Below are 11,985 nucleotides of genomic sequence, written 5' to 3'. Positions count from 1 at the left end.
TAAATGACCTGGATGAGGAAGTGGAGGGATGGGTTAGTGAGTTCGCCGACGATACAAAGGTTGTTGGTGTTGTGGGTAGTCTGGAGGGATGTCAGAAGTTGCAGCGAAACATAGATAGAACATAGAACATCGAACATTACAGCGCAGAACAGGCCCTTCGGCCCACGATGTTGCGCCGACCAGTTACAAAAACAATGACCCACTAGCCTATACCAATCCCTTTTCGTCCATAAACCTATCCAGAGATCTCTTAAACGCCCCCAAACTAGACGCATTTACAACTGCAGCAGGTAGGGCATTCCAATCCCTCACCACCCTCTGGGTAAAGAACCTACCCCTGACATCCGTCCTATAGCTACCCCCCCTTAATTTAAAGCCATGCCCCCTCGTGCTAGCTTTCTCCATCCGAGGAAAAAGGCTATCACTATCCACCCTATCTAAACCTCTAATCATCTTATCTGTTTCAATAAGATCCCCTCTTAGCCGCCTTCTTTCCAACGAAAACAACCCTAAATCCCTCAGTCTCTCCTCATAGGACCTCCCCACCATACCAGGCAACATCCTAGTGTAAACCTCCTCTGCACCCTCTCCAACGCCTCCACATCCTTCCTATAATGTGGGGACCAGAACTGCACACAGTACTCCAAGTGCGGCCGCACTAGAGTAGTGTACAGTTGCAACATGACGCTGCAACTCCTAAATTCAATCCCCCTACCAATAAACGCCAAGACACCATACGCCTTCTTAACAACCTTATCTACTTGATTCCCAACTTTCAGGGATCTATGTACACATACACCTAGATCCCTCTGTTCATCCACACTATTCAAAGTCTTCCTGTTAGCCCTATACTCGACACATCTGTTATTCCTACCAAAGTGAATTACCTCACACTTCTCCGCATTAAATTCCATCCGCCACCTCTCGGCCCAGCTCTGCAACCTATCTAAGTCTCCCTGCAGACTATGACACCCTTCCTCACAATCTACCACACCTCCAACTTTGGTGTCATCAGCAAATTTACTAATCCACCCAACTATACCCTCATTCAGATCATTAATAAAAATTACAAACAACAGTGGCCCCAAAACAGATCCCTGAGGTACACCACTCGTAACTGAACTCCATGATGAATATTTACCATCAACCACCACCCTCTGTCTCCTATCTGATAGCCAATTCCTGATCCAACTTCCTAGATTACCCACAATCCCATACATCTGCATTTTCTGCAGAAGCCTACCATGGTGAACCTTAGATAGGATGCAAGACTGGGCGGAGAAGTGGCAGATGGACTTTAACGCGGATAAATGTGTAGTGGTCCATTTTGGCAGGTCCAATGGGATGCAGGAGTACAATATCAAGGGTAGGAGTCTTAGCAGTGGAGAGGATCAGAAGGACCTTGGGGTCCGGGTCCATGGGACTCTTAAATCGGCCTCGCAGGTGGAGAATGTGGTCAAGAAGGCGTATGGTGTACTGGCCTTCATTAATCGAGGGATTGAGTTTAGGAGTCGGGAGGTAATGCTGCAACTTTATAAGACCCTTGTCAGACCCCACTTGGAGTACTGTGCGCAGTTCTGGTCGCCTCACTACAGGAAGGGTGTGGAAGCTATTGAGAGGGTGCAGAGGAGATTTACAAGGATGTTGCCTGGATTGGGAGGCATGCCTTATGAGGATAGGTTGAGGGAGCTGGGTCTCTTCTCCCTGGAGAGACGAAGGTTGAGAGGCGACCTGATAGAGGTTTATAAGATGTTGAGAGGAATAGATAGGGTGGATTCCCGGAGGCTATTTCCCAGGGCTGAAATGGTCGCTATGAGAGGACACAGGTTTAAGGTGCTGGGGAGCAGGTACAGAGGAGATGTCAGGTGTACGTTTTTCACTCAGAGGGTGGTGAGTGAGTGGAATCGGCTGCCGTCAGTGGTGAGGGAGGCAAATTCGATCGGGTCTTTTAAGAGACTTCTGGGTGAGTACATGGGACTTAATAGGATTGAGGGTTATAGGTAAGCCTAGTAGGTAGGGATATCATCAGTGCAACTTGTGGGCCGAAGGGCCTGTTTGTGCTATAGTTTTTCTATGATTTCGATGATTCTTAGATAAGATTCTCACTCAGTGTTACCCGAAAGGCACTGGAGTATGGCAACGAGGGGATTTTCACTATAACTTCATTGCAGTGTTAATGTAAGCCTACTTGTGACATTAATAAATAATTACGCTGCTTCTTGAGGAAAGCTTGTCTTATTTTTACAGTTCATATGTAGATTTAAAACACACGTTATTACTGCCCTCACTTCAACAAGGGCACACAGAATTTATTCTTGGCAGCACAAGTGGAGAAGGTTGTGAAGAAAGCCTATGGTATGTTAGCCTTTATAGGAAGGGGTATAGAATATAAGAGCTGGAGTTTAATGTTGCAGTTGTATAGAATGTTGGTTAGGCCGCATTTGGAGTACTGCGTACAGTTCTGGTCGCCTTACTACCGGAAGGACGTGGAGACTCTGGAGAGAGTGCAGAGGAGGTTTACCAGGATGTTGCCTGGTATGGAAGGACTGGGTTATGAGGAAAGATTGAAGAAATTGGGGCTCTTTTCCCTTGAAAGACGCTGACTGAGGGGGGATCTAATAGAGGTATATAAGATTATGAAGGGTATAGATAGAGTAAACAGAGGTAAGCTATTTCCTATGATAGAGACACGTAGGACAAGGGGCCATGGACTTAAGGTGAGGGGGGAGAGGTATAACACAGATATTAGAGGGAGGTTTTTCACACAGAGAGTAGTGGGGGTATGGAATGCTCTGCCAAGTAAGGTGGTGGAGGCAAACACGCTAGAGTTGTTTAAGAGTAACTTAGACAGGCACATGAGTGGGTTGGAGATGGGTGGACATAGGAGATCCTTTTAAATAAGGGTCATTAGCATTGGAGCATCCCTGGTAATGTAAATGGGTATAGTATGATAATAATGTTTTTCTCTTTTCATTCACAGGTTTTAAGTCGGTCCACCTTGTGTCCAATGAGGGGCATACACGTGATGGGTCGTACTGGGGCTGCTCTTGGTTGTTAGAGATTGGCTTCATGTCGTTAGTGTGTGCCTAAACTGGACCAGATACTGGGCAAGACGACAGCTCAGTGACTATCGCTGATTGCTGTGCAGACACATGGATTTGGGCCGGTGTCTGTGGGAGTTTGCGCATTCTCCCCGTGCTTGCGTGGGTTTTCTCCGGGTGCTCCGGTTTCCTCCCACACCCCAAAGATGTGCTATTAGGCTGATTGGCAGGAATAAATTGTCCCTAAATTAGTTTCCCTCAATCTGGATGGCCATAAAACATTAGACAGGGGTCGTGGGGGGAGAGGGGACTGGTGGTGTTGAGATGGCGGTGTGGGCCCGTTGGGCCGAAGGGCCTGTTTCCCGGGCTGATTTTGTTCTTTGTATAAAAGTAAAGTACTGCAGATACAGGAACATGAAACAATTTGAATAAAGGGTCATCCAGAGTTGAAACGTTGGCTCGATTCTGTCTCCACAGATGCATCCAGACTTGCCGAGACTTTCCTGCATTTTCTGTTTTTGTTTCTTCTGGTGTACTTGACCCGACATCCTGACCCCTATTAAGCTGATCAAAGTGCACTCTCACTGGTGGTTTCATTCGCAAAAAACTCATCTCCAGACAAACAAATTCCACTTCCACCATTTTCAGTCAAATCAACTTCTAAGGAGACACGGTGACACAGTGGGTTAACGCTGCTGTCTCACAGTGACACGGTGACACAGTGGGTTAACACTGCTGTCTCACAGCGACACGGTGACACAGTGGGTTAACGCTGCTGTCTCACAGCGACACGGTGACACAGTGGGTTAACGCTGCTGTCTCACAGCGACACGGTGACACAGTGGGTTAACGCTGCTGTCTCACAGCGACACGGTGACACAGTGGGTTAACGCTGCTGTCTCACAGCGACACGGTGACACAGTGGGTTAACGCTGCTGTCTCACAGAGACACGGTGACACAGTGGGTTAACGCTGCTGTCTCACAGAGACACGGTGACACAGTGGGTTAACGCTGCTGTCTCACAGTGACACGGTGACACAGTGGGTTAACGCTGCTGTCTCACAGAGACACGGTGACACAGTGGGTTAACGCTGCTGTCTCACAGAGACACGGTGACACAGTGGGTTAACGCTGCTGTCTCACAGAGACACGGTGACACAGTGGGTTAACGCTGCTGTCTCACAGAGACACGGTGACACAGTGGGTTAACGCTGCTGTCTCACAGCGACACGGTGACACAGTGGGTTAACGCTGCTGTCTCACAGCGACACGGTGACACAGTGGGTTAACGCTGCTGTCTCACAGCGACACGGTGACACAGTGGGTTAACGCTGCTGTCTCACAGCGACACGGTGACACAGTGGGTTAACGCTGCTGTCTCACAGCGACACGGTGACACAGTGGGTTAACACTGCTGTCTCACAGAGACACGGTGACACAGTGGGTTAACACTGCTGTCTCACAGTGACACGGTGACACAGTGGGTTAACGCTGCTGTCTCACAGCGACACGGTGACACAGTGGGTTAACGCTGCTGTCTCACAGAGACACGGTGACACAGTGGGTTAACGCTGTTCTCTCACAGTGACACGGTGACACAGTGGGTTAACACTGCTGTCTCACAGTGACACGGTGACACAGTGGGTTAACGCTGTTCTCTCACAGCGACACGGTGACACAGTGGGTTAACGCTGTTCTCTCACAGCGACACGGTGACACAGGGTGTGAACACTAACCCTGACCCTAACCCTAACCTAACCCTAACCCCTAACCTGAACCCTAATGCTAACGCGAAGTCTGACCTCTAACCCTAACCCCTCACCCTAACCCGAACCCTAACCCCTAACTCTTACCCTAACCCTAAACCCTAACCCTAACGCTGACCCTAACCCTAACCCCTAACCCTAACCCGAGCCCTAACCCTAACGTTAACCCTAACACTAACCCCTAACCCCTCACCCTTACCCTAACCCTAACCCCTAAACCTGAACCCTAACCCGAACGCTAACCCTAACTGTAACCCTAACCCGAACGCCTAACCCTCACCCTAACCCCGAACCTTAGCCCTAACCCCTAAACCCTAACCCTAACACTAACTCTAACCCTAACCCTAACCCCAACCCTAACCCTAACACTAACCCCTAACCCTAACTCTCATCCCTTCCCCTAACTCTAACCCTAACCCTAACCCTAACCCTAACCCCTAACCCTAATGGCAGCGCGGGCTCATTGGGCCGAAGGGCGTGTTTCCCCGGCTCACAGTCACACTCACACACTCACAGCCACCACACACACACACACAATCACAGACACAACTCACAGACACACACACACACACACACACACACACACACTCACTCACTCACACACACACACACACACACACACACACTCACAGGCACACACACAGACACACACACACTCAGGCACACACACAGACACACACACACACACAGACACACACACACACTCACAGACACACACACACACACTCACTCACACACACACACACACACTCACAGGCACACACACAGACACACACACACACACACACAGACACACACACACACACAGACACACACACACTCACAGACACACACACACACACACACACACACACACTCACAGGCACACACACAGACACACACACTCACACACACACACACACTCACAGGCACACACACACACACACACACTCACACACACACACACACACACACACACACAGCGTCAAGGTGCACACTCGGTGTGCATCTCTCTCTCCCGCCTCCCCGTCTCGATGGAAATGGTTGGGTGGGGGGGTGATGCAGGTTAGCCCCCCCCCCCTTCACCCTGTGCACCACAAGCAGATCATTGACCCCCTTCAGCTGATAATCCCGCAGGATCTGTCTATCCGCCAGGATTCTGTTCTTGGTGTACAGGCTCAGAGTTTGGACAGGAGTTGGGTAAACTCTGCCACCTTCACCTTCAGCCTCTCCACACTGGCCTCAGTCTGAAGCTCCTTCACATTGAGCTGATATCGAGCTCACTGTTGGTTGAGGAAACGGGAACAAAGAACAAAAATCAGCCTGGGAAACAGGCCCTTCGGCCCAACGAGCCCGTGCCGCCATTTTAACACTACCGGTCCCCCCTCCACCCATGACCCCTGTCTATTGTTTTATGGCCATCCAGATTGAGGGAAACTGATTTAGGGACAATTTATTCCTGCCAATCAGCCTAATAGCACATCTTTGGGGTGTGGGAGGAAACCGGAGCACCCGGAGAAAACCCACGCAAGCACGGGGAGAATGTGCAAACTCCCACAGACACCGGCCCAAATCCATGTGTCTGCACAGCAATCAGCGATAGTCACTGAGCTGTCGTCTTGCCCAGTATCTGGTCCAGTTTAGGCACACACTAACGACATGAAGCACTAGGCCAATCTCAAACAACCAAGAGCAGCCCCAGTACGACCCATCACGTGTATGCCCCTCGTTGGACACGAGGTGGACTTAAAACCTGTGAATTAAAAGAGAAAAACATTATTATCATTCCACATCCTTATCCATTACCAGGGACGTCCCAATGCTAATGAACCTTATTGAAAACAATCTCCTATCTCCTCCCATCTCCAACCCAGTCATGTGCCTGTCTAAGTTACTCTTAAACAACTCTAGCATGTTTGCCTCCACCACCTTACTTGGCAGAGCATTCCATACCCCCACTATCCTCTGTGTGAAAAACCTCCCTCTAATATCTGTGTTATACCTCTCCCCGCTCAAGCCCATGGCCCCTCGTACTGTGTGTCTCTAACATAGGAAATAGCTTACCTCTGTTTACTTTATCTATACTCTTCATAATCTTACATACCTCTATTAGATTCCCCCTCAGTCGGCGTCTTTCAAGGGAAAAGAGCCCCAATTTATTCAATCTTTTCTCATACCCCAGTCCTTCCATACCAGGCAACATCCTGGTAAACCTCCTCTGCACTCTCTCCAGAGTCTCCACGTCGTTCTGGTAGTAAGGCGACCAGAACTGGACGCAGTACTCCAAATGCGGCCTAACCAACGTTCTGTACAACTGCAACATTAGACTCCAGCTCTTATATTCTATACCCCTTCCTATAAAGGCTAACATACTATAAGCTTTCTTCATCACACTCTCCACTTGCACTGCCACCTTCAAAGACTTGTGCACTTGCACCCCCAGGTCTCGCTGCGTTTCTATACTCCTTACGGGCTTACCCTTTATCATATATCTTCCCCCTACATTATTCTGGCCAAAATGCATCATCTCACATTTATCCGGATTAAACTCCATTTGCCATGTATCTGCCCAATCAACCAGCCTATCAATATCCCGCTGTATGGCCAGACACTGCTCCTCACTGCCCGACAATCCAACCATCTTTGTGTCATCAGCAAATTTGCTGATCACACCACCGACTCCCTCTTCCAAATCATTTATATACACTACGAAGAGAAGAGGTCCCAGTACTGAGCCCTGCGGCACACCACTAGTCATGATGTGGATGTGCCGGCGTTGGATTGGCGTAAACACAGTAAAAAGTCTGACAACACCAGGTTTTAGTCCAACCTATTTATTTGATAATATACTCACTAGCTTTCGGGGTTAGCCCCTTCGTCAGGTGAATGGAGAGTTCTGGCCTCAGACAGAGCATATAAAGCACAGACAGTTTAGAGATTACTGATTAGAATGCGAATCCTTACACCTAACCTGCTGTTCAAGACCTGAAGTGGCTGATAATGTGAGTGGAAGGAGCACTGATCACAGTTTAAAGAGATGTGTATTGTCTCCAGACAGTACAGTAAGTGAGGTTTTGCAAACCCAGGCAAGTCACGGGGGTTACAGATAGTGCGACATGAACCCAAGATCCCTGTTGAGACCGTCCTCATGTGTGCGGAACTTGGCTATCAGTCTCTGTTCAGCGACTCTGCGCTGTCGTGTGTCGTGAAGGCCGCCTTGGAGAATGCTTACCCGAAGGTCAGAGGCTGAATGCCCGTGACCACTGAAGTGTTCGCCAACAGGAAGGGAACAGTCTTGCCTGGTGATTGTCGAGCGATGTTCATTCATCCGTTGTCGTAGCGTCTGCATGGTCTCCCCAATGTACCATGCTTCAGGACATCCTTTCTTGCAACGTATCAGGTAGACAATGTTGGCCGAGTTGCAAGAGTATTTACCATGTACCTGGTGGATGGTATTCTCACGTGTGATGATGGTATCCATGTCGATGATCCGACATGTCTTGCAGAGGTTGCTGTGGCAGAGTTGTGTGGTATTGTGGTCACTGTTCTCCTGAAGGCTGGGTAGTTTGCTGCGAACAATGGTCTGTTTGAGGTTGTGTGGTTGTCTGAAAGCAAGAAGTGGGGGTGTGGGGATAGCCCTGGTGAGATGTTCGTCTTCATCAATGATATGTTGAAGACTCCGGAGAAGATGTCGTAGCTTCTCCGCTCCGGGGAAGTACTGGACGACGAAGGGTACTCTGTCCACTGTATCCCGTGTTTGCCTTCTGAGGAGATCGGTGCGGTTTTTCGCTGTGGCGCATCGGAACTGCCGATCTATGAGTCGAGCACCATATCCTGTTCTTATGAGGGCATCTTTCAGGGTCTGGAGGTGTCTGTCACGATCCTCCTCATCTGAGCAAATCCTGTGTATACGGAGGGCTTGTCCATAGGGAATGGCTTCTTTAACATGTTTAGGGTGGAAACTGGAGAAGTGGAGCATTGTGAGATTGTCTGTGGGCTTGCGGTACAGTGAGGTGCTGAGGTGACCGTCCTTAATGGAGATGCGTGTGTCCAAGAATGCAACTGATTCTGGGGAATAGTCCATGGTGAGTCTGATGGTGGGGTGGAATTTGTTGATATCATCATATAGTTGTTTCAGTGATTGTTCACCATGAGGCCAAAGGAAGAAAATGTCATCGATGTATCTAGTGTACAGCATCGGTTGAAGATTCTGTGCAGTGAAGAAGTCTTGTTCGAACCTGTGCATGAAGATGTTGGCATATTGAGGTGCAAATTTGGTCCCCATGGCTGTTCCATGTGTCTGGATGAAAAACTGTTTGTTGAAGGTGAAGACATTGTGGTCCAGGATAAAGCGGATGAGTTGTAAAATTGCATCAACAGGGATCTTGGGTTCATGTCGCACTATCTGTAACCCCCATGACTTGCCTGGGTTTGCAAAACCTCACTTACTGTACTGTCTGGAGACAATACACATCTCTTTAACCTGTGATCAGTGCCCCTTCCACTCACATTATCAGCCACTTCAGGTCTTGAACAGTAGGTTAGGTGTAAGGATTCGCATTCTAATCAGTAATCTCTAAACTGTCTGTGCTTTATATGCTCTGTCTGAGGCCAGAACTCTCCATTCACCTGACGAAGGGGGTAACCCCGAAAGCTAGTGAGTATATTAGCACACCACTAGTGACAGACCTCCAGCTAGAAAAGGACCCCTCCACTACTACTCTCTGTCTGCTCTTAGCAAGCCAGTTCTCTACCCATCTAGATACCTGACCTTGTATTCCATGAGCCTTAATCTTTTCTACCAGCCTACCATGAGGGACTTTGTCAAACGCCTTACTGAAATCCATATAGATGACATCAACGGCTCGTCCTTTGTCGACCGTTTTTGTCACCTCCTCAAAGAATTCTACCAGATTCGTAAGGTAAGATTTCCCCTTTACAAAGCCATGCTGCGTATCCTTAATCAGATCGCAACGCTCTAAGTGCTCATACATCCTATCTCTAAGAATCCTCTCCATCAACTTACCTACCACTGACGTTAAACTCACCGGCCTATAGTTACCAGGGTTATCCCTCCTACCCTTTTTAAACAACGGTACCACATTCACTATCCTCCAGTCCTCTGGGACCTCACCTGTGTCCAAAGAAGAGACAAAGATTTGCGTCAGAGGCCCAGCAATTTCATCTCTCGCCTCTCTAAGCAGCCTGGGATAAATGCACTCAGACCCCGGAGATTTATCGGTTTTAATGCCAGCTAAAAGCCCTAACACTTCTTCCCTCGTAATCGATAGTTCCTTCAATTGGTCTACAGCTCCCTCAATGACCGTACCAGACATCAAGCCCCTCTCCTTCGTGAATACCGACGCAAAGTATTCATTCAGGATCTCCCCCATTCCCTCTGCCTCTCAGCACAATTCCCCACGTCTGTCCCTGAAAGGACCGATTTTACCCTTAGCCACCCTTTTGTTCCTGACATAGGAGTAAAACGCCTTTGGATTCTCCTTAACCCTACCTGCCAAAGCCATTTCATGCCCACTTTTTGCCCTCCTAACTCCCCGTTTGAGATCCCTCCTACTCTCTCTGTATTCCTCCAACGCTCTCTCCGTTCCCAGCTGCTTAGATCTGACATACGCCTCTCGTTTCCCCTTGACCAAGTCCTCAAGTTCCTTGTGCATGAGTCGCAAAAACCCAGCTTGCAGGTGCAGCAGGTGGTCAGGAAGGCGAATGGGATGCTGGCCTTCATAGCGAGGGGGACTGAATATAAAAGTAGGGAGGTCTTGCTGCAGCTGTATAGGGCATTGGTGAGGCCGCAGCTGGAGTACTGTGTGCAGTTTTGGGCGCCGCACCTGCGCAAAGATATTCTGGCCTTGGAGGGAGTGCAGAGGAGGTTTACTAGGCTGATACCGGAGTTGAGGGGGTTGAGCTATGAGGAGAGGCTGAATAAACTAGGCTTGTACTCGTTAGAGTTTAGAAGAATGAGGGGAGATCTCATTGAGACGTATAAGATGATGAATGGGATGGATAGGATAGAGGTGGAGAGACTCTTCCCGCTCAGAAAGGACAGTAGGACTAGGGGGCACAGCCTCAAGATAAAGGGGGAGCGGTTTAGAACGGAGTTGAGGAGGAACTTCTTCACTCAAAGGGTGGTGAATCTCTGGAATTCTCTGCCCGTTGAAGTGGTGGAGGCTGCCTCGCTAAATATATTTAAGAAGCGGGTTGATGGGTTTTTGATAAGAGAGGGGATTAAGGGTTATGGGGAGAGGGCGGGAAAGTGGAACTGAGCCACGACAGATCAGCCATGATCTTATTGAATGGCGGGGCAGGCTCGAAGGGCTAGATGGCCTACTCCTGCTCCTATTTCTTATGTTCTGATGTTCAATATCTGTAGTAATCCACAGTTCCCTAATCCTACCTTTCCCATCCTTTCTCCTAACCGGCACATGCCTTTCCTGCACCCATTGCAGTTTTCCCTTGAAAGACTCCCACATGCCTAACGTGGTCTTGCCTTCCAACAGCCTATCCCAGTCTGTATCCCTAAGCTCCTGCCTAATCCGGCTGTATCTAGCCCTCCCCCAATTTAGCACCCTCCCCTTAGGACAGCACTCATCTTTTTCCATTCGTATCCTAAAGTAGACAGAGTTGTGGTCACTATTAGCCACGTGTTCACCTACTGCAACCTCAACCACCTGACCCGGCTCATTGCCCAGAACTAAATCCAGTATAGCCCCCTCTCTAGTCGGGCTATCTACATACTGTTCCAAGGATCCTTCCAATACACATCTTACGAATTCCTCCCTGTCCGACCCCCCAGCTCGAGGCACCTTCCAATCCACCCCAGGGAGATTAAAATCTCCCACTACAACAACCCTGTTCTTCCTACACTTATCCAAAATGTCTCTACATATACCCTCTTCCACTGCCCGTGGGCTATCGGGTGGCCTATAGTACACTCCTAGCATAGTAATGGCCCCCTTCCTATTCCTCAACTCCACCCACAGAGACTCAATTTCCAACCCCTCCATGTTATCCTCCCTCTGCATCGCTGTGATCTGCTCCCTAACTAACAGCGCCACTCCCCCTCCTCTTTTCAACCCTCCCCTATCACGCCTAAAACACTTATACCCTGGAATATTTAGCTGCCAGTCCTGCCCCTCCTTTAACCACGTCTCTGTCACTGCCACCACATCTAAATTCCTCA

The sequence above is a fragment of the Carcharhinus amblyrhynchos genome, unplaced genomic scaffold (genome assembly GCF_965287045.1).
Source record: "Carcharhinus amblyrhynchos unplaced genomic scaffold, sCarAmb.v2.hapA scaffold_88, whole genome shotgun sequence".
NCBI classification, from domain to species: Eukaryota; Metazoa; Chordata; class Chondrichthyes; order Carcharhiniformes; family Carcharhinidae; genus Carcharhinus; species Carcharhinus amblyrhynchos.
Note: the sequence above shows the minus strand (reverse complement) of the source record.